This window comes from Lissotriton helveticus, chromosome 3_1 (genome assembly GCF_964261635.1).
Source record: "Lissotriton helveticus chromosome 3_1, aLisHel1.1, whole genome shotgun sequence".
NCBI lineage: Eukaryota > Metazoa > Chordata > Amphibia > Caudata > Salamandridae > Lissotriton > Lissotriton helveticus.
In genome coordinates, this window is record NC_136061.1 from 441,339,228 (window position 1) to 441,362,100 (window position 22,873).

General features: G+C 48.3%; 2 protein-coding genes across 6 annotated transcripts in view; one reads left to right on the plus strand and one right to left on the minus strand.

Annotated features, from left to right (window-relative positions):
• The window catches only part of ZDBF2 (zinc finger DBF-type containing 2), a 269,121-nt gene extending 252,470 nt beyond the window's left edge, over window positions 1-16,651 (minus strand). The window contains exon 1 of the mRNA XM_078680302.1: window positions 15,856-16,651. The gene's annotated coding sequence lies outside the window, so the exon portion shown is untranslated. The remainder of the gene's footprint in view (window positions 1-15,855) is intronic.
• The window catches only part of FASTKD2 (FAST kinase domains 2), a 328,458-nt gene continuing 321,913 nt past the window's right edge, over window positions 16,329-22,873 (plus strand). For 3 of the 5 annotated variants that reach the window (XR_013608644.1, XR_013608645.1, XM_078680303.1), the window contains exon 1: window positions 17,643-17,752. The gene's annotated coding sequence lies outside the window, so the exon portion shown is untranslated. Of the gene's footprint in view, window positions 16,578-17,642; window positions 17,753-22,873 lie in introns of those variants that run through there. The other 2 variants (XR_013608646.1, XM_078680305.1) reach the window with 2 other exon arrangements.

Genomic DNA, 22,873 nt, shown 5'->3' on the forward strand with positions numbered 1-22,873 from the left:
TCTAAAACTGGTGTGGTGTCATTTTGTAGAGCTTTCACTGTATTACTGCTGGTTAGGTGCAAATGATTTACACACTGCCTCTGAGATAAGCCTGACTGCTCGTGCCAACATACCCAGGTGGTGAGCTGGGGTTATTTTAGATGTCTAATCCCATTATCCTGACTAGAAAGGTTAATTCTGCCTGGCTGAGGTGCATACTCCAGCCTACCAGAAAACCCATTTCTATCAATGAATCACTGTGAGACATCTTAACACTCAAATGGAAACGGTGTGAATGCTCAATAGTTGTTGAACATTGAAAAGTATGGCTTTATAAAATCTACTCTGAAAATCAAAACGTGATTAACTCATCACTGCTACGTACAGAGCTTAGGAAGCCCAACTTTACTTAATATCCAGACCAATGTGTTTTTTTGGATTCATGATAATGTGTGCCTTAGACAATATAATTGGGTTTGCTGATTTTGCCAACAACATTGCTCGAAATCTGACTCCTAAGTAGCTTTAACACTTTTACAGCCTAGGCCTGGCAGTAAATGTTTGATGCTTTTCTTAAAGATGGAGAACATACATGTACGAGGGGGCACTCCAATGCTTTGTCCAGGATATAGCATGCCACGTATATGAAGTTGCAGTAGAATAAATAATACACTGATAGAGCAACAAGAATGAGAGTAATCTGTGTAGAAAAGGAGATGTGGTGCTAGTATGAGAAGAGGACATAACCGATGAGGCGTGGTTACCGTGGCATCAAGGATGTAATTAGTGGTTAACTGTTCCCCTCGCTTCTGGGATTCTTGGGGAAAGGAGGTTCTTGTTTAGGTTTTACCTGTTACAGTGCTGCTGCAACTAGTAAACAAGACTTCATAATACTTGCCTTTTTTAAGGATGACTGTTGGAACCGGCACTGTCTGGATGGCCGAAGGGATGCCCCAGACAGGCAAAAGGCACCGCTCCCATCAAGGGCAGGCTATTATACACACTGCCCAATCTGTGCTCAAGCTTGGGTAGCTTAGCACTGAGCAGTCAGGGATCCTTCAGATGCAACGTGTAAAACAAGAGAACAGCACACGCACACAATAAATATTCTGCACAACACAAAAGAGAGATTTCACACTCGACGTTGAGAAACGCGGTTTACATTCAACATACTTTAAAAAAATGTAACTAGAATATTACGGAATCTGGGGCATAAATCACACTTGCCACTTGCCAATCTTCGTAGCAGTACTAGGCCCAGTACATGTTGATCAGATTTCGATAATGTGCACACATTGGAAAAGTCCTATTCTAATTCCCGCACAGCACCCTTATGCGACACGTTGTCAGCCCCCGGCACACCCTCACACTCCTAATAATGCAATTTCACACAGCTATAGGATGCACCCTAGGCTACAATAATATCAATAATATGTATATACCCAGAATTATAACACTTTTAGCAACACCGTGACAGGAGGCCACACAGGTAAACTGTTGAGAAGTAAAGGGCTTTTGGCACAAGAGCAACATATAAACCAACACCGCCGACCAGTGTCATGAAACAAAGTCGTTCCACAAACGATCCCTCCCACACACTCACGCTTGCACCGCTATGCAATGCGACAGGTACCAGCCAGGTCAGTATGGGCACTTTCACACGCATATGCACTAGACACTCATTCCAAGCGTCCCCCCACCCTCCAGTTCACACCCACTGTCCTAGACACCCCGGATGGAAGTTCACCAGCCCCTTCCTCCAGACACAAGGAAACTTATGGCTGAGGTCACACCTCATCTGGGACCCCGGACAGCAGGTGGAAATAGACAGTAAGCATATATAAAAGGTAGGAGTAAACAAAGGGTGTCTTGGCACCACCCAGGATGTTCACTGTTGGACAGGCCGCATGTTCGGGCTGTCCCCCCTCCCCGCAATGGGACCGGGACCCTGGCTCTCCCTGCAACCCCAGCCAGAGTCCCCAAATGACCACCCGAAGTACCCTGCAATCCCTCCACTACAAGACACCCGCTCCGGACCCAGCTGGCCCGGGTCACCATCCACACCACGACAACGGCCCGGCCACCATCTTGGGGCACTGCAGCACGAGGCTGCGCGGCCTCAACTCGACCCTAACCCTGGGCCTGGCCGGCCCCACCATCGAGGCACCAACCTCCTCCCAGGAGGCAGAGTGACCACTTGGCGAGTCAATGGGAGAAAGAATCGTCAACGGCTCTCCTCCGCCAGGTGTCGATCACCCCAGGCCGCCCTGGGCGCTGGCTCCACCCCCCTGCTGGGTGTCTGGACTCCCTCATCCCGGACCTCCCGACCCCCAGGCGCGAGGGTCCGGACATCAAAGGGGACCAGACCTATAACGGGGGCAGGGCCAGACCAGGAAGGCAGTTGTATCCTGGAGTCGAGAGACCCGAGAAGAACTCATCCGTGACTGGCCTGCTGGCGCTGCCGCGGCCCTCTGCCTCGTGAAACCATCGTCTTGGCCTGCTGGCTCTGCCGCGGCCCTCTGCCTCGAGAAACCATCGTCTTGGCCTGCTGGCGCTGCCGCGGCCCTCTGCCTCGAGAAACCATCGTCTTGGCCTGCTGGCGCTGCCGCGGCCCGACTCACAGACTCTTCAGCTCGAGGATTGCGAGCTCGCCTCTTGCCACCCCCAGTACCGACCCGGTACCAAGACTGTCCCGCTACCCCCTTCTTCCCTACAGAGACTAGAAGTGAGAGGACCCTCGGGTCCGAGTATCCTGTATCGCTGATATTCTTGCCTTACGACTTTTATATAAAGTATTGAACTCGACTTGGTGTGGTGCCTGTTTGTGGGAAGGGTGGTAACTTGTCTGTACGATAACCGGAGACGGCCCTCCTCGGGGACCTCTCCCTCAGTGTCCGGCCGACCCTCAGAGTCCCCGTCTAACATTGGTGGCCAGCGGCGGGATCCGAACCTACGCATAATCGTACAGAAAGTCACTCGCCCCACGACACACAACCACCATGCCAACAGAGAGCGGAACAACGGAAAAATTCCAGATGGAAAAATTGGAAGACTACAACCACCGAGAACTGAAGCAATATTGCATAGAACTTGGCCTTCCAACCACAGGTCTGAGCACGAAGGAAGACTTTAAACGGGCCCTAGAAGCTTGGGCAGAAACGGGTACGGCCGTACCCCGAACCCGAACAACCGAGACGAGCCCCGCACCAACTGAAGAAAGAAGAGCGGGTCTCTCCCTGGAAGAGATCCAAGAAAGAGAAAAAAGCAGACTCCACGAATTAGAACTAGCCCGACTTCGCTTGGATGGAGAACTCAAGCTGGCGGAACAGAAAATAACTCTGGAACACTTACGGCTCCGAGAGGAGCGAGAAGAGAAGCAAAAACAAAGAGAGCTAGAAGAAAAGAAACTAGCGTACGAACATGAGCGCAATCTCAAAGAACTGGAGATCCAGAAACAAAATAGAGGTCTCGGGCTCCCCGAACGACCGACCCCGTCCGCCTCGACCGAGCCCAAGGTTCACATCCCCAAAGATGTCATCCAGGAATACCACAAAAACGATGATATACAGCAGTGGTTTAAAGCCTATGAGGTGGCCATGACCTCCCACCGGATTCCCCGAAGCGATTGGGGAGCCGGACTATGGGGGAGATTTGTCAACGAAGGGCGGGACGCCCTACTGCAACTCCCGGACCATCTGATGATCTCCTACGACCACATGAAGGCCGCCCTCCTCACTCGATACGGGCTCACACCTGAGATGTACCGCCAACGGTTCCGCGACTGCAAACGGATTCCGGGTACAACTTGGGTGGAGTACGTGAACTTTTTTAGCCGAGCCTTCGAGGGGTGGATCAAGGGCAACAAAGTGACCACCTACGAACAACTATTTGACCTTGTCGTATGGGAGCACTTCTCGAACAACTGCTTCGTGGAGCTCCGGCAACACCTCTTGGACAGTAAGCTAACTGAACCTCGACAACTCGCCGCCGAAGCCGATCGGTGGGAAAGCACCCGAGTTGGCCGAAACGCACCCAGCGAATCATCCAGACCGTACCTAGGGCCCCATCGCCCCCGAGGAGGAGGAGGAGGCCAGGGTCGGGGAAGAGACCCCGGCCCCTCGTCACCCCCCAGCAACCCCTCGACCCCGGTTGGCCGAGGGAGCCCTGCCGTACGGGCCGGTTTTCGGGCCAACATCACGTGCCACAGATGCCAGCGACCCGGCCACTACGCCAGTGATCCCAACTGCCCAAAGAACCCGAACACTACCCCCCGCCAGGTGGCAGCGGCCGCCCTAGGGGAGGAACTAAGCCCGGAAGACCAAGAAGAGTACGAGGCCGATCCATCAGAATGGGCACCCGCCGCCATGGCACTGGTCTGCTTAGGGGAAAGAGACATGATTCCGCGGGCACCCCTTCCCGCCAACACGCAGAAGTACAGTCAATGGGTCAACATTAATGGCCGCCGGGCGGAAGCCCTCCGCGACACCGGGGCCAGTGTAACGGCGGTCCGACGCCACCTCGTCACTCCAGACCAAATCCTACCGAACATTCTTTGCCCTGTCCGCTCAGCAGACAATTCCGAAAGCCTATGCCACATGGCCTGCGTCCCCTTCGAGTGGGGAGGAGTAACGGGGATGTTAAAGGTAACTGTCCGCGATGATGCCCCCGTGGATTGCCTCCTAGGAAACGACCTTGAAAGCTCTCCGTGGGCAGCTGTCGAACGGAGGGAGCACCTGGGGATGCTCGGCCTCCCCGAATGGGTCTGCGTCACGACCCGGTCCATGGCCGCCCGTGCGGTCCCCAGTCCAGAAGAGCCAGAGTGGCCAGAACCTCCTCCCGCACTCATCCCAGAGGAGGCCGCCCCGGACGCCAGTCCCTCGACCCAAACAGAAGAAAGAGCCGACCAGCTTCGGGACGTCCCTGACCTGGCACAATGGCGGCAAGAGGGAGGCCCCACGCAGGAACAATTCCGGACCGAACAGAAGACATGTCCCTCTCTCGAAGGACTTCGGCAGCAAGCCCTGGCCCAGAGCGCCGGGGATACATCGGGGACCCACTGGATCTACTGGGACCAAGACCTGCTCTACAGCGAGCAGAAAGTGGCCGAACTAGGGGCCAGCCGGGTGCTGGTGGTGCCCCTTCGCTTCCGAGACTTCCTCCTGTACTTAGCCCACGATGTCCCCCTGGCCGGACACCTGGGGCAGGATAAAACCTACGACCGCCTGGTGACCCATTTTTTCTGGCCCCACATGCGAAAGGATGTCACCAACCACTGCAAGGCCTGCCCCACCTGCCAGGCCAGCGGAAAAAGTGGCCGAAAAATCAAAGCACCATTACAGCCCTTTCCTGTCGTCACCACCCCGTTTGAACGAGTGGGAATAGACATTGTGGGGCCCCTCGACCCCCGAACAGCCCAAGGACACCGATTCATCCTGGTCCTCGTAGACCACGCCACCCGCTATCCCGAGGCCATCCCTCTTCGGACGGTGACGGCCCCCGTGGTGGGCCGAGCCCTGATGGGGATCTTCTCCCGGGTGGGGTTTCCCCGGGAGGTCGTCAGTGACAGGGGCACGAACTTTATCTCCAGATATATGAAGTCTCTCTGGCAGCAATGCGGGGTCACCTACAAATTCACGACCCCCTATCACCCGCAAGGAAACGGACTGGTCGAGAGATTCAACCGCACCCTCAAGGGAATGATTATGGGCCTAGAGGAACCCCTTCGACGCCAGTGGGACGTGCTACTTCCATGCCTCCTGTTCGCCTATCGGGAGGTCCCGCAGAAATCCCTCGGCTTCAGCCCATTTGAACTCCTGTACGGCCACCCCGTCCGGGGCCCCCTCAGCCTAGTCAAGGAGGGGTGGGAGCAACCTCCCCAGAAGACTCCCCCGGACATCTACAGGTATCTCCTGGCTCTCCGCAACCAGACCCGGCGGTTCCGAGAAGCCGCCAAAGCCAACCTCGAGGCCAGTCAGGAGGACATGAAGAGGTGGTACGATCAGCACGCATCCTCCATTGAGTTCGAACCGGGACAACAGGTCTGGGTGATGTCCCCGGTTGAACCCTGTGCACTCCAAGACCGATGGTCCGGGCCCTTCAAGGTAATCGAACGCAAAGGGCCCGTCACCTATTTAATCGACATGGAGACGGCCCGGAACCCCCTGCGGGTCCTCCATGCCAACCGGCTAAAACCCCATTTTGTGCGATCCGAACTCAGCCTCCTGATGGCTACCGATAATGGGACAGAAGAAGACTCAGAACCCCTTCCGGACTTGCTGAGGGCCTTCGAGCAGGATGGCTCAGTGGAAGGGGTCCAGCTCTCCGAGGCCCTGTCCCCGGAGCAACGCCAAGACTGCCAAACGCTCCTGAGACAGTTCGCCCCCCTGTTCTCCCTCACCCCCGGAGTCACCCCCTGGTGCCTCCACGATGTGGACACCGGGGACAGCCATCCTATTCGACACCGGGCGTACCGCGTACCAGACCGGGTACGAGCCTGCATCCAGACCGAGGTGTCCAAAATGCTGACCCTAGGAGTGATCGAACCCTCCGACAGCCCCTGGGCGAGCCCAGTCGTCCTGGTTCCTAAGGCAGCTGCCCCGGGCGTTGCCCCTGAGCTCCGGTTCTGCGTGGACTACCGTGGGCTGAATGCAGTTACCCGGACCGACGCTCATCCCATCCCCCGGGCCGACGAGCTAATTGACCGGATGGGGGCCGCCCGCTACCTGAGCATCCTCGACCTAACGGCGGGCTACTGGCAGATCGGCCTCACCCCCTGGGCCCAAGAACGATCCGCCTTCTCTACCCCCGACGGGCACTACCACTTTAAAGTCATGCCCTTCGGCATGAAAAATGCCCCGGCAACGTTCCAACGGCTGGTAAACCAGGTACTGGCGGGCCTGGAAGACTTCAGCGCCGCCTACCTGGACGACATTGCTGTGTACAGCCATCATTGGTCCGACCACCTCCGCCACCTGCGGGAGGTTCTACACGCCCTCCAGCAAGCCGGGCTCACCATCAAGGCCAGCAAGTGCCAGGTTGGCCAAGGGTCCGTGACCTACCTGGGACACCAAGTGGGAAGCGGGCTGGTGGCCCCTCTCCAACTCAAGATTGCTGCCATCCAGGCCTGGCAACCCCCTACGACCCAAACGGAGGTCCGGGCCTTCCTGGGGCTCACCGGATACTACCGGCGGTTCGTGAAGGACTATGGCAGCCTCGTGGGGCCCCTCACAGAGCTCACCTCCAAGAAGGGCCCCAAAACCGTCAACTGGACCCCGGACTGACAATCGGCCTTCGAGAAACTAAAGACCGCCATGTGCACAGCCCCCGTGCTCCAGGCCCCCGACTACAACCGAGAATTCATTGTGCAGACGGACGCCTCCGATCATGGTGTGGGGGCCGTCCTCTCCCAACTCAACGCCGAAGGGATCGACCATCCGGTGGTCTTCATCAGCAGACGCCTCTTGCCCCGAGAGCAGCGCTGGAGCACCATTGAGAGAGAGGCCTTCGCCGTAGTCTGGGCACTCAAGAAGCTCCGGCCCTACCTCTTCGGCACCCACTTCCGGGTGCAAACAGACCACCGACCCCTGCAATGGCTGATGCAAATGCGGGGGGAGAACCCGAAGCTGTTGCGCTGGTCCATCTCCTTGCAGGGGATGGACTTCACGGTGGAACACCGTCCAGGCCAGGACCACGCCAACGCCGACGGCCTGTCACGCTTTTTCCGCCTCAGCGAGGAGAGTCCCCAGGAAGATGGCTGACTCTCCCCGCCTTCAGCTGGGGGGGACGCATGTTGGACAGGCCGCATGTTCGGGCTGTCCCCCCTCCCCGCAATGGGACCGGGACCCTGGCTCTCCCTGCAACCCCAGCCAGAGTCCCCAAATGACCACCCGAAGTACCCTGCAATCCCTCCACTACAAGACACCCGCTCCGGACCCAGCTGGCCCGGGTCACCATCCACACCACGACAACGGCCCGGCCACCATCTTGGGGCACTGCAGCACGAGGCTGCGCGGCCTCAACTCGACCCTAACCCTGGGCCTGGCCGGCCCCACCATCGAGGCACCAACCTCCTCCCAGGAGGCAGAGTGACCACTTGGCGAGTCAATGGGAGAAAGAATCGTCAACGGCTCTCCTCCGCCAGGTGTCGATCACCCCAGGCCGCCCTGGGCGCTGGCTCCACCCCCCTGCTCGGTGTCTGGACTCCCTCATCCCGGACCTCCCGACCCCCAGGTGCGAGGGTCCGGACATCAAAGGGGACCAGACCTATAACGGGGGCAGGGCCAGACCAGGAAGGCAGTTGTATCCTGGAGTCGAGAGACCCGAGAAGAACTCATCCGTGACTGGCCTGCTGGCGCTGCCGCGGCCCTCTGCCTCGTGAAACCATCGTCTTGGCCTGCTGGCTCTGCCGCGGCCCTCTGCCTCGAGAAACCATCGTCTTGGCCTGCTGGCGCTGCCGCGGCCCTCTGCCTCGAGAAACCATCGTCTTGTCCTGCTGGCGCTGCCGCGGCCCGACTCACAGACTCTTCAGCTCGAGGATTGCGAGCTCGCCTCTTGCCACCCCCAGTACCGACCCGGTACCAAGACTGTCCCGCTACCCCCTTCTTCCCTACAGAGACTAGAAGTGAGAGGACCCTCGGGTCCGAGTATCCTGTATCGCTGATATTCTTGCCTTACGACTTTTATATAAAGTATTGAACTCGACTTGGTGTGGTGCCTGTTTGTGGGAAGGGTGGTAACTTGTCTGTACGATAACCGGAGACGGCCCTCCTCGGGGACCTCTCCCTCAGTGTCCGGCCGACCCTCAGAGTCCCCGTCTAACATTCACCAACAAATTGCAAAGCAGAAATGGGCTAAAAGAAACAATTTGTTAGAAACAGGGGTTCACTAGGGTCTTCTGGCACTAGCCCAGTTCTGTGAAGCACAGGGGGTCACGCATGCTCTTGACCAGCACCCGAACCTTCTCAGAAGCATCCCTCACTCTGATCTAGTCAATTCCTCTCACTCCAACCTGGCGCTACGAAGTCTTCTGAATGGCCAGATGGGGATAAGGCAGTTGGATTCTTCTGGATAGGTCCGCTGTCCACAGGAGATTAGGAGTCTTTTTTATAAGGCAGGCAGTCCTCCCAGGGTTCTGGAGGTCGCTGGGCTGCAGAACGGGTAGCTCTTCTTTAGCAGGGTCTTTGAAGGCTTCAGACAGGCCAGTAGGGCTGGGGCCAAGTCAGTTGGGGTATTTATTCTTCACTACTGCAAGGTTCTTCTTTGGCCTTTTCGTAGGTCATCGTAATCTGATTTCAGGGTCTGGGGCGCCACCTAAATCCTAGATTTAGGAGTGTTACAGAGAAGTAACAGATGGGGACTAATGGGTCTCTTACATGGGGTGTCTACACCCACTTTTATGACACCATCCTGTGGGCATAGACCTGATTGGATACGTTCCACCATCTTCTAGATAGTGGGCACTGTAAAATGTGCTTAACTGCATCTCCAGCACCTGAGGGGTGGAGTTGGCGAAGGGGAGGCACACCTCCTATTCTAACATAGTTTTACCGCAGGTTCTCTCGCCAAAAGTGGGGTTTGAACCAGTGGCTTCTAGCAGCAGACACTGGGGGTCGCATTATAAAGGCGGCAAGGCCTTTCAAGCTTCTCTCTCAAGGACGGTGCTCATCCTGGGGGAAGAGGTGTGACACCACCATCCAGGATGTGCTTTGTTTCTGGCCTCATAGAGCAGGGGCTTTCGACCCGTGGTCCTTAAACATTTCTAGTGGTGGCAGCTGCTGAAAGCCAGTCAGAGACCATACTTGGGTTGGTAAGTCTTAAGGAGGCACCTGGTGCCCTCTGAGTATGTTTCAATAAATACAACACAGGCACCAGTGTGGGTTTATTGAGAGGAGTTGTTTGGTACCAAACAATCCTGAATTCAGTGAAGCAATCATGGTGCTGGGGAACTCGTGTTGTCGAGTTTCCAACCCAAGTACCCTCTATGGTTTAACTGGCACTTACAATAGTAAGGATAGACTTAAATATTGTAGGGGCATATCTGCTCATGTAGATATGCCCACACATGAGATAGAGTGCATCCTGCCTTTGGGCTTGTAAGGCCTGCTAGAGTGGCGATTTACCTATACCTTAGGCAGTGCTGCTTGGCATGGCACACAGGCAGTCGTTTTTTTCTGCACCAATGCATGCAGGATGCAGTGACATTTTGCATGGCCTTGGTGAGGGTTCCCCATATGACTCTTTTCAGCCCCAATGTTCTAAGTACTAGGGTACCATTTACTAGAGACCGACGGGGGGTCTGATATGCCAATCAAGGTACCATTTTAAGGAAGGAGCTCAGGCAGAGGAGACCTGGTTGGCAGGGAGCCTGTGCACTTTCAATTGAAAGCACAGCATTTTCCAAGCAAAAAGTGAGGGGCTAACCATTACAAAAGAGACACTTTCTCACAGCGCTGAGACAGTGAGCATTTTATTGCTATTTTTAAAAAAAAGAAAAAAAAATACTTTCTACCATGATGCATAGCAGCCACGCTACTGTACAACAAGGCTGAAAAACATAATGGAGAAAGTCAAATAGCTCTATTATTTGGATTTTTCAATTGCTTTTCAGTCATGTTGTACAGAAGTGCGGTTGCTGTGCAGCATGGTTGAAAGTAAAAAAATGAATAAAAATAAAATAGGCTATGACACAGCAAGCATTAAGCGCATCTCAGCATGAAAATGAGGTTAGTAAATGCACAAGTTTTACTATTCAATTTGTTATGTTGAAACACTGCTATTAAGGGCTCAAAACCCCCAACAGTGATGTTGGCTGAAAAGTTAGGCTTGGTCCAATATTTCACACCACACAACATGAAACATTTGGCAGCTTTCTTTAAAAATGTTAAGATGTTTTCTTGCCCAATTTGAAACCTACTACGCAAACAAATGATGGACGGAATGCTGAATAAATCATACATTCACGCCCAGTCAAGAAATCTGGGTTAAATCCATTGTTCCTTTGCTCACCATGCCACCCCAGTTTAGACCCAGCCATATGCAAATCAGTCTTGACCCTTTGCCTAATGGGAACAGTCCTGACCGAACTGCCAAGCCAGGTCCTCCCTGGACTGGAAAAAAGCATCCTGGGACCGGTTTGTGGGTATTATTCTTCATCAGCCAGGCTAGCTTGAAACTAGTGGAACAGTGAGCAAGGGAACACGTCTGGGCATACCCATCCCACTTAGGGTGGAAAGTGCTACGCAAACAAATGAGGGACGGAATGCTGAATAAATCATGCATTCACCCCCAGTCAAAAAATCTAGGTTAAATCCATTGTTCTTTTGCTCACCATGCCACCCCAGTCTAGAGCCAGTCATATGCAAATCAGTCTGGACCCTGTGCCTCATGGGAACAGTCCAGACCGAACTGCCTAGCAAGGTCCACCCTGACATTCTGTACTGGGGCGAATGTAAAACATTGTTCTGCATTCTGTCCATCAATTGTTCTTTTTGCATTTTGAAACCTAAGCTTGTCTCACATCCAAAGCCAAAAATAAACTGTTGACTTTTTTGTGTGTGCTCTTTCTATGCATCTTACATTAAAACAAGCATTGAAAATGCCAATTATTGTGGCTTCACTGTAATGAAAAGGTACACCACGCTTCACTAACAAAAAACAAAGGTACAACATACCAGCAGTAATACAAACTTCTCTAACACTAACAACAGGTAAAAGATAGGTGAAAGTAGCAAGGCATGGTACTATTACGCACACACAAATTCACCATCTATAGCAACCATGTAATCCTCTTTCTTGGATAAAAAGTGCAACTTGAGCATCACTAGTGCAAGCTTCTCTCCTTCAACCAACAGGTACAGTATGGGTTACGTTACTAGAAACTTACTTTTCATAGAACAAGTACAGCAGAGTCGAAGGAGTGCAAGATTCCTTCTCCTAATGAAAGGTCGAATTGCACGCTTCCTTCACAGAAGGAAAAAGGTAACAATTAGGCTGAAATATTGAAAAATTATCTGCTGCAGTGCAATCGTGGTTTCTTTGCAGTAAGGTTACAGCAAGGCAGCAGCAAAACGCATCTTCATCAGTCATAGAAAGCAGCCACACTGCAAGGTTTCCTTGCCCGCAGGCAAGCTACAATATTGGAAACAAGTAGTGCAGGCTTTCATCGCTCACAAACATGTGCAGTTAAGCCATCAGTGGACATGTAGGTCGCACAGTGATCTCTAGAGCAGGTATCAAATCCAGTGAGGGACATGGATAGGTGGGTGGGTGAGTGAATATGTAAGTGCTGAAACCACCCACTGACAGGTGTCATTGACATCAGCACAATTTTTGTCAATCTATTTCACCCTTTCTACTTTCACTTGTGAGGTCGGTTATATTCTTAAAGTCACTCTACATTCTGTGTGTGACATATCATGCAGTGTTGCTGCTGTCACTTCATGCAGATCCATCTGCTGCCATTCACATACACATTTGTCCTTGAACAATATGTTGGGGCCCTTCCTACACCTATTCAGAGACCTTTGTGGTGTGAAGGGGGATGAGCAGAGACTACCTCCCAGCAGGGCTATTGAAAAACAAAATGCTTCACATGGTAAAAACATAAAATAAGCCTCTAGCAGCCTTAAAGTTCTCCCCCTTCATCATCCCTCCTGGCTTTTCTATTCCCTCTCTCCTAATACAGATAACCCCCCTTAACTATTCCTTGCTGTCTCTTCCTCTTTTTGTCACCATCTTAACTTTAGTTTCTCAATCTCTTCTCATCTACTTGTTGGTTCACCATCAATTCTTTTTTCATCCATATTCTTACCCTCCCCACCGCCACAATTATTTTCCACATGTTCTTCTCCACCCCATACTCTCTTACACCTACCCCCACCCATCTAATTAGCCTAAACCCTTTCCCAATCTCTCTCGCTCTCTCTCTCGCCTGCCTCATATGTAACTTATTTAATCTGCTACTTCCATCTTCCTCTCCACCGCTACAGCAAGGATTTTTGCTACCTTTTTGATGGCACAGTCTGCACCAATCACTTCTACCAATAGTGCCACATTGGCTGCTTGTACTTCTTGAAAGAATGTTTGGCACACCTTCCTCTTTCTCATCCTTCTGATTTCCCTTTCTCCATCTAATGGCTTTCTCTCTCATCTTTCCATCTCATGCTTTTTTGTTGCATTTCCTATCTCTCTCCATCCTATGCAATCATGCTCTCTCGCTCTCTCTTTCTCTTAATCCACCTGACTTTTTGCTAGCTTAATTCACATATACACAAGCACACACCAATTTTCTTTTTGTCCATCAGTTCACACTCTCACAACTTCATTTCACACATCTAGTCCAAGAGGGGTGAGGATGTGGTGTAATGGCCAAAGCTACTGACTTTGGAGCTGGTGATCCAGATTCGATACGGCATTGGATCAACATCCTGTGAGTCTGTGATAATCGCTTAATATCCCCATGCCTTTGGGCAGCGCCGGGAAACCCTCAAGGGTGATTAGCCGGGCTCTAAAAATCAGTGTACTTGTTTAATTTACATTGTTCTCACACTCGTTTAGGATCCTACATTGTGTCCCACACACTATTCCAATCAACAGGTTCTCCTACATGCATTCTCTCACACACAGTGAAAGCCTTCCCCCCCCTAGAAAGGCATTGTTACACGCTTACACTTCACATCAAGTTTTCAGTCACCAACTAGTTTTCTTCTCACAAATTCTCTTGCACTTGCCTAACTACTCAATCTCCCTTACACCCTACCGTCTCTCTTTCACAACCCTCCTCTTTCTCGCCTCCACTTGACATATGCTTTTACACCTTTTCATACTCATATGTACACACACGTCAATGATGGCTGTGTTTCTTACGCATCCTAACAGCAGCGAAAAATCACTTTACAAATTTACAATGATGTAAGCAAAGCTATGTACAACAATTAGGCAATACAGACTTAGATGCCATGCTAATATATTAAGCGAAACTCCTATGCAGGATTGTAGACTTCAACAGTTGGGTGTCTTTGCAAGTATAAAGCAAGTCCCATAATGAAGCCGTCTCGCGGGCTGAAACAATATTGAAGCAGAGAGTAGGGCCCCTATTCTGCAATAACAGAATAAAGATATACCCTCAAAGAAGAATGCTACCAAAAAAAGGTAAAAGATGAAATTTACATTGCTGGAGGAGGTGGACTTAAAAGGTATACTTAGCAAAATATTGCATAGTAGATTCTTCTGACAAATGGTGTTTAATCTGTGAACAAAATAAGCTGAAACCCAACATCCTCTTCCCTTGACAGTAAAATAAAACAAATGAAAGTGCAATGTTGGCTAGGGAATACTGCTGTTTCTTTGTGAAAGGCCACAGGCTCCAAACAACATGAATCTCCCAACCAAAACAGCTATAAACCAGCAATTAAAAAAGTATGCAGCAAAATAAGTACAGCAAAGAATACATGCTGGCTCTCACTTACAAGGTATAGATCAGGTTACATGTGCAATCTCATAAAATGACTACCTAAAGCTTCATGACCAAAAGCTAATCAGAATATAAATGGGACAAGGTTACTACCCATTAAAAATAACAGAGACTTGATAAACATCTCATTTGAATAGTGGCGAACTATAAAAGCCAATGACTGAAGAAGGTTAACGTGGTGGCCCACCGCCATCGGAAGCCCACCCACCCCCTCAGACCACGCGACAAACCTTGGCATCGTACTCGATTAATCACTCGCCATGAACCGACAGGTCAACGCCGTCACTTCCAGCTGCTTCAACACCCTTCGAAAGACCTTGAAATGGATCCCCTCTGAGTCAAGGAAGAGAGTCACCAACACACTCATCACCAGCAAACTGGGCTAAGAAAATGCTCTCTTTGTCGGCATCAACAAGTCCCTACTCCGCAAACTCCAGATGATACATAACACCGAGGCCAGACTCGTCCTCGGGCATCTCCCAGCATGAACACATCAGCCAACACCTGCGGAGACTCCACTGGCTCCCGTGGAGAAGAGTCACCTTCAATATCCTCACCCACGCCTACAAATGCCTTCACAACAACGGACCCAAATACCTCAACGACAGAATAAACTTCCAGGTACCCAAAAGAAACCTCTGATCGGCCAACCTCACACCAGCTGAAACCCTGCACATCCACAGAACCAGAGTAGGTGGAAGATCATTCTCCCACATTGCAGCCAAAACAAACTTCCAGGTACCCAAAAGAAACCTCTGATCAGCCAACCTCACACTAGCTGAAACCCTGCAGATCCACAGAACCAGAGTAGGTGGAAGATCATTCTCCCACATTGCAGCCAAAACCTAGAACAAGCTACCAGCAGACATCCGACACACCCCCTCCCTGAACACCTTCAGGAAGACCCTCAAGACCTGGCTCTGAGGCTGAATCGGATATGCGCACCTCCCCCGCCCCCTCAGCACCTTGAGACCCTCACGGGTGAGTAGCACACTTACAAAATCCTTGATTGATTGAACGTAAACAACCCTCTCTTTAAACTTCTTATTGTAACAGTTAAATTAAGTGTAAATTATGAAATTAGGCATTTCGGAAAAATAAGTAATGAGCATGATTCATATGCCCCTATTGCTTTTATGAATATGGGTTTACAACACATTCTACTTATTAGACACTAGTACTTAGAAGCTTTTATGTTTGTGGACAGAAGTAACTAAGGGTTACACGATTTTGTGGGCAGTAGGTGACAGTGCTTTGAAGGTGTAGTAGGCAATGGATACTGCACACGTGACTGCAATCCCAAACGAGTGTTAGCAGATAGCATTGAAACGCCCACAAGTTAATGGGGAGAAATGCTTAAAAATACATGTACACTATAAAATCAGTATTTATTGGCAAAAACTTACACTGGGCCCTCAGGCGTGTGCTATGGAGGATCAGAGCGAAAGACCATGGTGGTCCCCTCAACTGAATGTGGCACTGTAGTAGAGAAACGTTGCCGTCCACCATCCGGGGAGTTTAAGGCATACAGTTAAAAAGTCTGTCTCTTTCAAGTCCCCGGTTCATGAAGGCAGTGCAACCAATAAGTTCAGCTTTGAACTAGTGAGGAATGAGGTCTTTTGCTTATTGTTTACTCCAACATTGGTCCATCAAGGTAGTCTTGCACGATAGAGCGTGGAATCAAAGGATCAAGGGATTACAGTCTTAAGAGATCCGATTTGAGAGAACCAGGTCTTGGGCTTCCACTCCATATAGTGTTTTCGGTTGAAAGAGCTCAGTTGAGATCGATTTGCATTTGGTGAGTACGGGGAAAAGCGATGACTTAGAAAGAGAGCGCTGAATGAGAGAAGCCAAGGAGAGTGCATGTGTGGGAAACGGTAGCGCTCACATTCCCAGCTACGTTTCAAATTGAACAGGGCTGTAGGTGAGAGGAGCGGAGGCAAGCCTGCCAAGACCCATACTGGACGCGGAAACAGTAGGACTGATACCATCTGCAAAGGCTCCGTTTTGGAAGCTAGATCTTAGCAGGACGGAGTCGCTGTACGGTCGGTACCCAATTGCACAAGATGCCAAGAAGCAGTGGAACGCAAGCTTCAAGTACCTAAATTTCCAGCAAAACTTCAACAAGGTGCAGTACTCTTGACAGAGATGGGTTTAGAACGTATAGAGCAGATGTATTTTCTTCCTGTTAGTAAAACACTCAAAAATGCGCCCAGACCCGGAAGAAATAGTGAGCCCACTAAATATAGAAGTAGGACAAGACCCCCAGAAGCGGGTTTAAAACTGCTAAAAATAGTACGATTCTCAGATGTGCTGTGTGCCAATAGCGTTAACTTTTTTAAAAATTGATTTTATGCGTTTTTATATAGAGTGGACTTTTCCCGAAGGTGTCAGAGCACTTCACAATAGGAAAAATAATGCCTTAGTCTCGTTTCCGTAAAATATCGTAGTGGCCATTTTGGAATAGAACATTTATTAGGGGAAAATAGAATATACCTTCAAAAGATCATATGTTTTAACGCCATGAGTATTTGCTTAGCTGTTCTGTGAAATTAATATCATATATTTTTGAGTAACAATGTGCTCAATTATTTTAATTCCCTTACTTTTTGCTAGTAAAAGACACACCATTTTTCTAAACATAACTATCAAAATTATAGCGGTTCTCCAAAAATAGATTGTCTTCTTTTCTTGCTCAGCTTCGATAATATTTACGTTGTAGTCATAACCCAGAGGAAAGGTGCGTTTAGAATAGACACAAACAGAGGACACAGCTACAAAGAGCCGCGAGCCCCGTACTAGACCACTCCGCAAACAAGTCTTTGCATAGAAAGAAGGGGTGGCCTCCAGCTAGGGCCGCCTCCTTCTCTGCTGCTCCTTGAGTTCAGCCCTTTCCGCTACCGAAAATCGAAACGTATCTAAGATCAGCTGATCAATGTATATAGGTCTGCAACACGTTAAGCAAAACTGTTGTTGTCCTGCGCGTTCAACAGAATCCTACGTACATAACTAAATAACACAATTTGCCACAGTGCTTACACGTAGTAATCGACTATATTCCAAAATAAAGTATCTCAGAGTCCTGTACAATTAATATATTTATAGTATTTCCGGCAACCTATGATGTATACTTGAAATGTGTGCACTACAAGATTGGCCGATATGACAGATATTATTGCTTGTGGCTTACTTTTCAGTTTCAGTCACGTGACCAGTAGCGGCAGTGACGATAGGCTTGTACGTCATGACTGTCATGGCAGCCCCCGTAGAGCTCATCAGTGTGCCTGCGCTCTTAGTATGAAGGTGAGTGTCAGACCGCTGGAACGATCACCTGATACTCTCATTGCAGTTTTCATGATTTTACTAGATGTTCATGGCATTTTGAGACTGTACATGCCAACGAACTCCCAAGATTCAAGCCTCTTTTAAGTTGATGGACTGTGATTATATTTATTCTAATTTTTGCTTTTTACAGTCGGTTCATGCTGTGCTTGAGATTGTGCGCCTTTTGCCTGCGTCGCCTCGTCTCCATGGCATGCTATTTTTCTGTTTGTTCCATTCTTGTAACAGTTCTCTCATGTAACGTTACTGGTTCTATTGTACAGTGCTCTGACACCTCGGGTAAAGTCCGTGCTTTATAAAAATGCATTAAATAAATAAATATGCAGGGTTCTAAGTAGGATGCAAAAAGGTGAGGAGTCTCTGAAAGAGGCGTTGCCCCCTTAAACTACACAGTTATAACTAGTATTTTGCAAAACTGTTAAGTTACAGCATTACCATAACGTTTTGTTAAATTACTTGTTCAAGATTCAAGATTCAAAATTACTTTATTCGGTTAAAAAAGCAAGATAACCATGAAAGTAGCATGACAAATACAGTTTACAAGAGGTGAAGTGAGCTTATTTTAAGAACACAAAAAGAAAAGAAAGCATCAAAGTATAATTCATATATACAATAAAAAACAATCAGTCCGTTTGAATTGATTTACGGCACTTCAAAACCAGTTTTAAAAATTCTGCAATTGAAGCAACCATAAAAACAGTTTCCATTTTCTGGCATTCTGTAAACGCTAGGCGGCATCTATATACATTTAGATCCTTGAGGATAGGGATGATAAGATTCTTTCGAGGAAGAGTATAAAATTTACAAAAAAATAATATGTGTATATCTGATTGATGGGATACTTCATCGCATGGACAAAGACATAAATCCTTCGACCAACAATTCATCAAGGGGAACGATAGTGTCCTAAAAACAATATTCAGTCTAAAACGGGTCAGAAGGTAACGTTCATGGTTAGGCATATACAATGAGAGATATGGCTGCAATTTTTCTCCACATAGAATGTCCTGGTGGGCAGAAACAGTCTTTTTTCTCACCTCTTCCATATATCTCATTTCCTTGAGGTGCACCATACATAGATTTTTCAAATCCTTTCTAGATATGTATTCCATGGATTGAGGGTCCTCAAAGTATTGGGGGCAATTTATTTTCCCAAGAAATTCTTTGACGAAGCCTATCCATTTAAAGTTGCTAATATTGTCCAAAACCATGATGTCCTTTAAAATGGCCCGATTGACAGCACATTCCTCATTTGTCCAGACCCTATGCCAAAGAAGGACTGGCTGAATTTTAATAGTATCTGTAATATAGGGTATACCCAATTCAACATGGCATATCATCGTTGCAGTACTTTGGGGTACGGACAGAATGTGACATAAGAACTTGTTTTCCATGGTTTGAATCACACTAACATTTGAATACCCCCATAGTCCAGCACCATAAGTGGCTACAGATATACAGGTTGCATTATAAACAGTTAAAATCTCCTTTATGGGTTTTTTTCCTATTTTTTTCATAAAGCATTTTAGGGCCATAATAGTTTTAGAAAATAGCAGAGACCTCGCATGAATAGCTGTTGTCCAAGAGCCACCTTCATGGAACAGTATCCCTAGATACGGGAAGGTAGGGGTCCTTTCTAAGGGATTAGTATTTATAAAGATTGGCTTCAAATGCTTGCTTGTTCTGGACCCACAGAACATAGATAAAGTTTTAGAACAATTAATTTTCAAATCTAAACCAAGCATAAAGATGTTAAAGGCTGTCACCAAAGTTTGTAAAGCCATTGGTGTGCGTGCCATCAGAACGGCATCATCGGCGTACATTAATGCCGGGACAGGCCTACCTCTCACCATAGGCATGTCTCGGCCCTCCTGCACGAGATGCTTCTCCATTCCATTTATATATAACAAGAATAAAAAGGGGGCTAAAACGCACCCTTGGCGCACACCCCGGCCAATCCCAAATTGTCTGCTACATTCACCACTATTTCCGTATCTTACACTAGCAGTGGCCCCGGAATAAAGCTCTCTCAGAAAACATATAATGGCATTGTCTACCCCCAACTCGGCCATAATTGACCATAGTTTGGTGTGTGACACACAGTCAAAAGCTGATGTTAAATCAACAAAAGTGAGGTATAGACGTTGTTTTTTAACCTTTATATATTTTTGTTGCAAGGTGAAAAGATTCAAACCTTGCTCTATGGTCCCCAGACCCTTTTGGAACCCAAATTGGAAATCACTTAGCACCCCATTATCCTCAGCCCAGCTCTGTAGTTTTGCTAAAATCACTCTCCCTAAAATTTTTATAGAGGAGTCCAATAAGGAAATTGGCCTATAGCAAGTGCAACTAAGCCTATCCCCTTTCTTAAAAATTGGGACTATTACCGATGTAAACCAGGTAGGAATTGGGCTATTTACCAAGGCGGCATTAAAAAGCTGAACCAGCAGTGGCCCCCATAGTTCAATGTTAGCTTTATAGAGGTCAGCTGGTATGCCGTCTGGCCCTGCTGCCTTGCCCCCCTTAGTCGCCTTCAAACTAGCTATAACTTCTGGAAGGGTTATAGTCAAGGTACTGGTAGTAACTAACCTTAACATCCCCGCATCCTGACCTGTGTCAGGAGTTGGTTCCACAGCCTTATAAAGGGAAGAAAAATGATCCACCCACTCATCTTCTGTGATGGCGATTTCTAGGCGTGCTTTTTGTTCATATAAAAGGGGGGTATTAATAACCCTCCAGAAAGCTGTCGGATCATTTGATTTTGAGGCAGCGCATAGATTATCCCAGGCCTCCCTTTTTATCGAGGCCTTCCTATCCTTCAGTGCTAAGTTATAGTCCTTCCTAGCAATTCTAATTGAGATTACATCCCGTGGTCTTTTATGAATTGCAAGTCTAAGCTTTGTTAAGGCTCGAGTGCAGTTCCTATCGAACCATTTCCTATTGGACTTTAAGAAGTTTTTCCTTACAACCCACAAAGCTTCCTTAATTGTACTAGAGATGGTATTAAAATGGGTTATTATATCACCGTGCTCTGCGTATTCGTCTAAACAAACCAAGAAACTACTCATACATTTCCTCAATATTTTATACAGAAAGTCATCCGGAACCAATCTGCTCCATTTAAGGTTATAACCATTTTGAGCACCCAACCTCACGTCCTGGACCATTTGGTCCGGACCTTCTCTAGTATCAGCTGCAACAAATAAGTTCTCCATTTTTAATACCTGTGGCAGGTGATCACTCAATGGTAAATCCATGACATTTGCTTTGATCAATCTACTCGCAGAGCTAAGTGTACATAAATTAAAATCAATAGTAGATGAGGCACCCCGCCCCACAAATGTTGGAGCAAATGGCGTTGTAAAGTGTGCTAGCTCATTAGAAAACCCAAAATTGAAGTTAAAAATCATCTCATTTAATGAGTCGCCTAGTAGGGTGTGTTCAAAATGCGTCAGGTTTACATCTTGTTCCAACATTAGGCCACAAATACCCTTTTGGCCCTTTTTGCAGAGAGTACAATTAAAATCACCCCCCCATAATAACATAACTTCAGCCCTCTTGCTCTTATCGAGTTCGTTTTGCATTTCTGTAGTTAATGTGTCAAGTACATCCTTAATCATGCTATCTGGACAATTATTATAAAAATTAAGAAGGACCATCTTTGGACCCTTCCTTGTGTAGATTACTATTTTTTGATAATAGCTGGATCCAGGGGAGAAGGAGATTTTATCGTATACTAGAAGATTAGATATATATACAATCAACCCCCCCTTAGGTCTCCCATGTATACTACCCACCGCCGGGGTGAAGTATGTTTTATAGCCATTAAGATGTATCGGGGTGGTAGCCCAAGTTTCTTGGAGGGCTAATATTCCCACGTCGGTAATGGCCTCATCCCAGGTTGGATTAGTGATCTTTTGTTTTAACCCAGCCACGTTCCAAAAAAACACCTTACAGTAATCTTTTTCAGTAGGTGAAATATCTACACTGTCCCCTAGTCTACTGACCAGGTCCCCATGTATAGACTGATCCCCCACCTGCATTTCTAAGGTTTCCTCAGACTCTAGACAGCTTATAGGACCCAAGCCCAAAGCGTTGTTTGGCAACAAGTCATCTTCCTTGGTCTCGGGGAGTCAATCTACTCCTTCTAAGCAATCGTACCGGTTGTGACACGGGAAAAATGAAGGGAATTGCGGGATGCCTGTGCACCCTAAATCATAACCTTGAGGACAAGAGTAAGGGGGCCTCCCTTTATATTTCACCGTGTTCCAACCATCTTCATGCCTCCCAGACCACTGTATGTTGAGGTGGTTATTGTCAAAAGCCTGACCGCTATTACCACCATGGTATCGTTTGTCCCTGGTCCAGCTCCATTTATTGTCCGGTTGTTCACCCTCAGGGTAAAAATAGGATAATGACCTAGCCACAATAGACAAACCGTAATTTCTTGGGGGCCTCGATGTAATGAATTTGGCGGTGCGGGGATTCTCGAATGTTATCACCACGCAATCACCGTGTATCCTTTTTTTATTATTATTATTATAGCCCACCCAAGGAGCCCTTTCAACCATGAGGATATTGCTTTTAAAGGCTGGTGGCAAGGGGTAATTATCGTTTAGCCAATGTATTGTTTTATTTATAAGTCCCCCATTATTTTCATATAATTGATTATCAGGTTGTGGGACTCCAGTAAGAACCACCACGTATGGAAATGCTTCCGGTGGTAGATGTATATTTCTACGTGTCTCCCTTTTTCCAACATTAGTTTTATCCTTGGGAGTTTGCCTGGGTGACGCTACTTTATTAATTGTGGTTGGATTTTTGGGTATAGGTGTAGATTTTGGAAGTGGATTATTGGTGGGTTTTGGAGGTGGATTGATGGTGGGTTTTGATGGTAAATTGATCGTGACATCATTTTTTGCAGCTATGGGTGGTCTATTCATATTTGGTTTTTGTTGTGGAGCTTTATTGTTCACATTAAAGCTAGGGGCACTAATATCTTTATGGATGTTAGTCAATATTCTTTCCAGACATCGTAGCCTTACCTCAATAGGTTCTAAAAGAGTTTTTAGCATAGCAAAG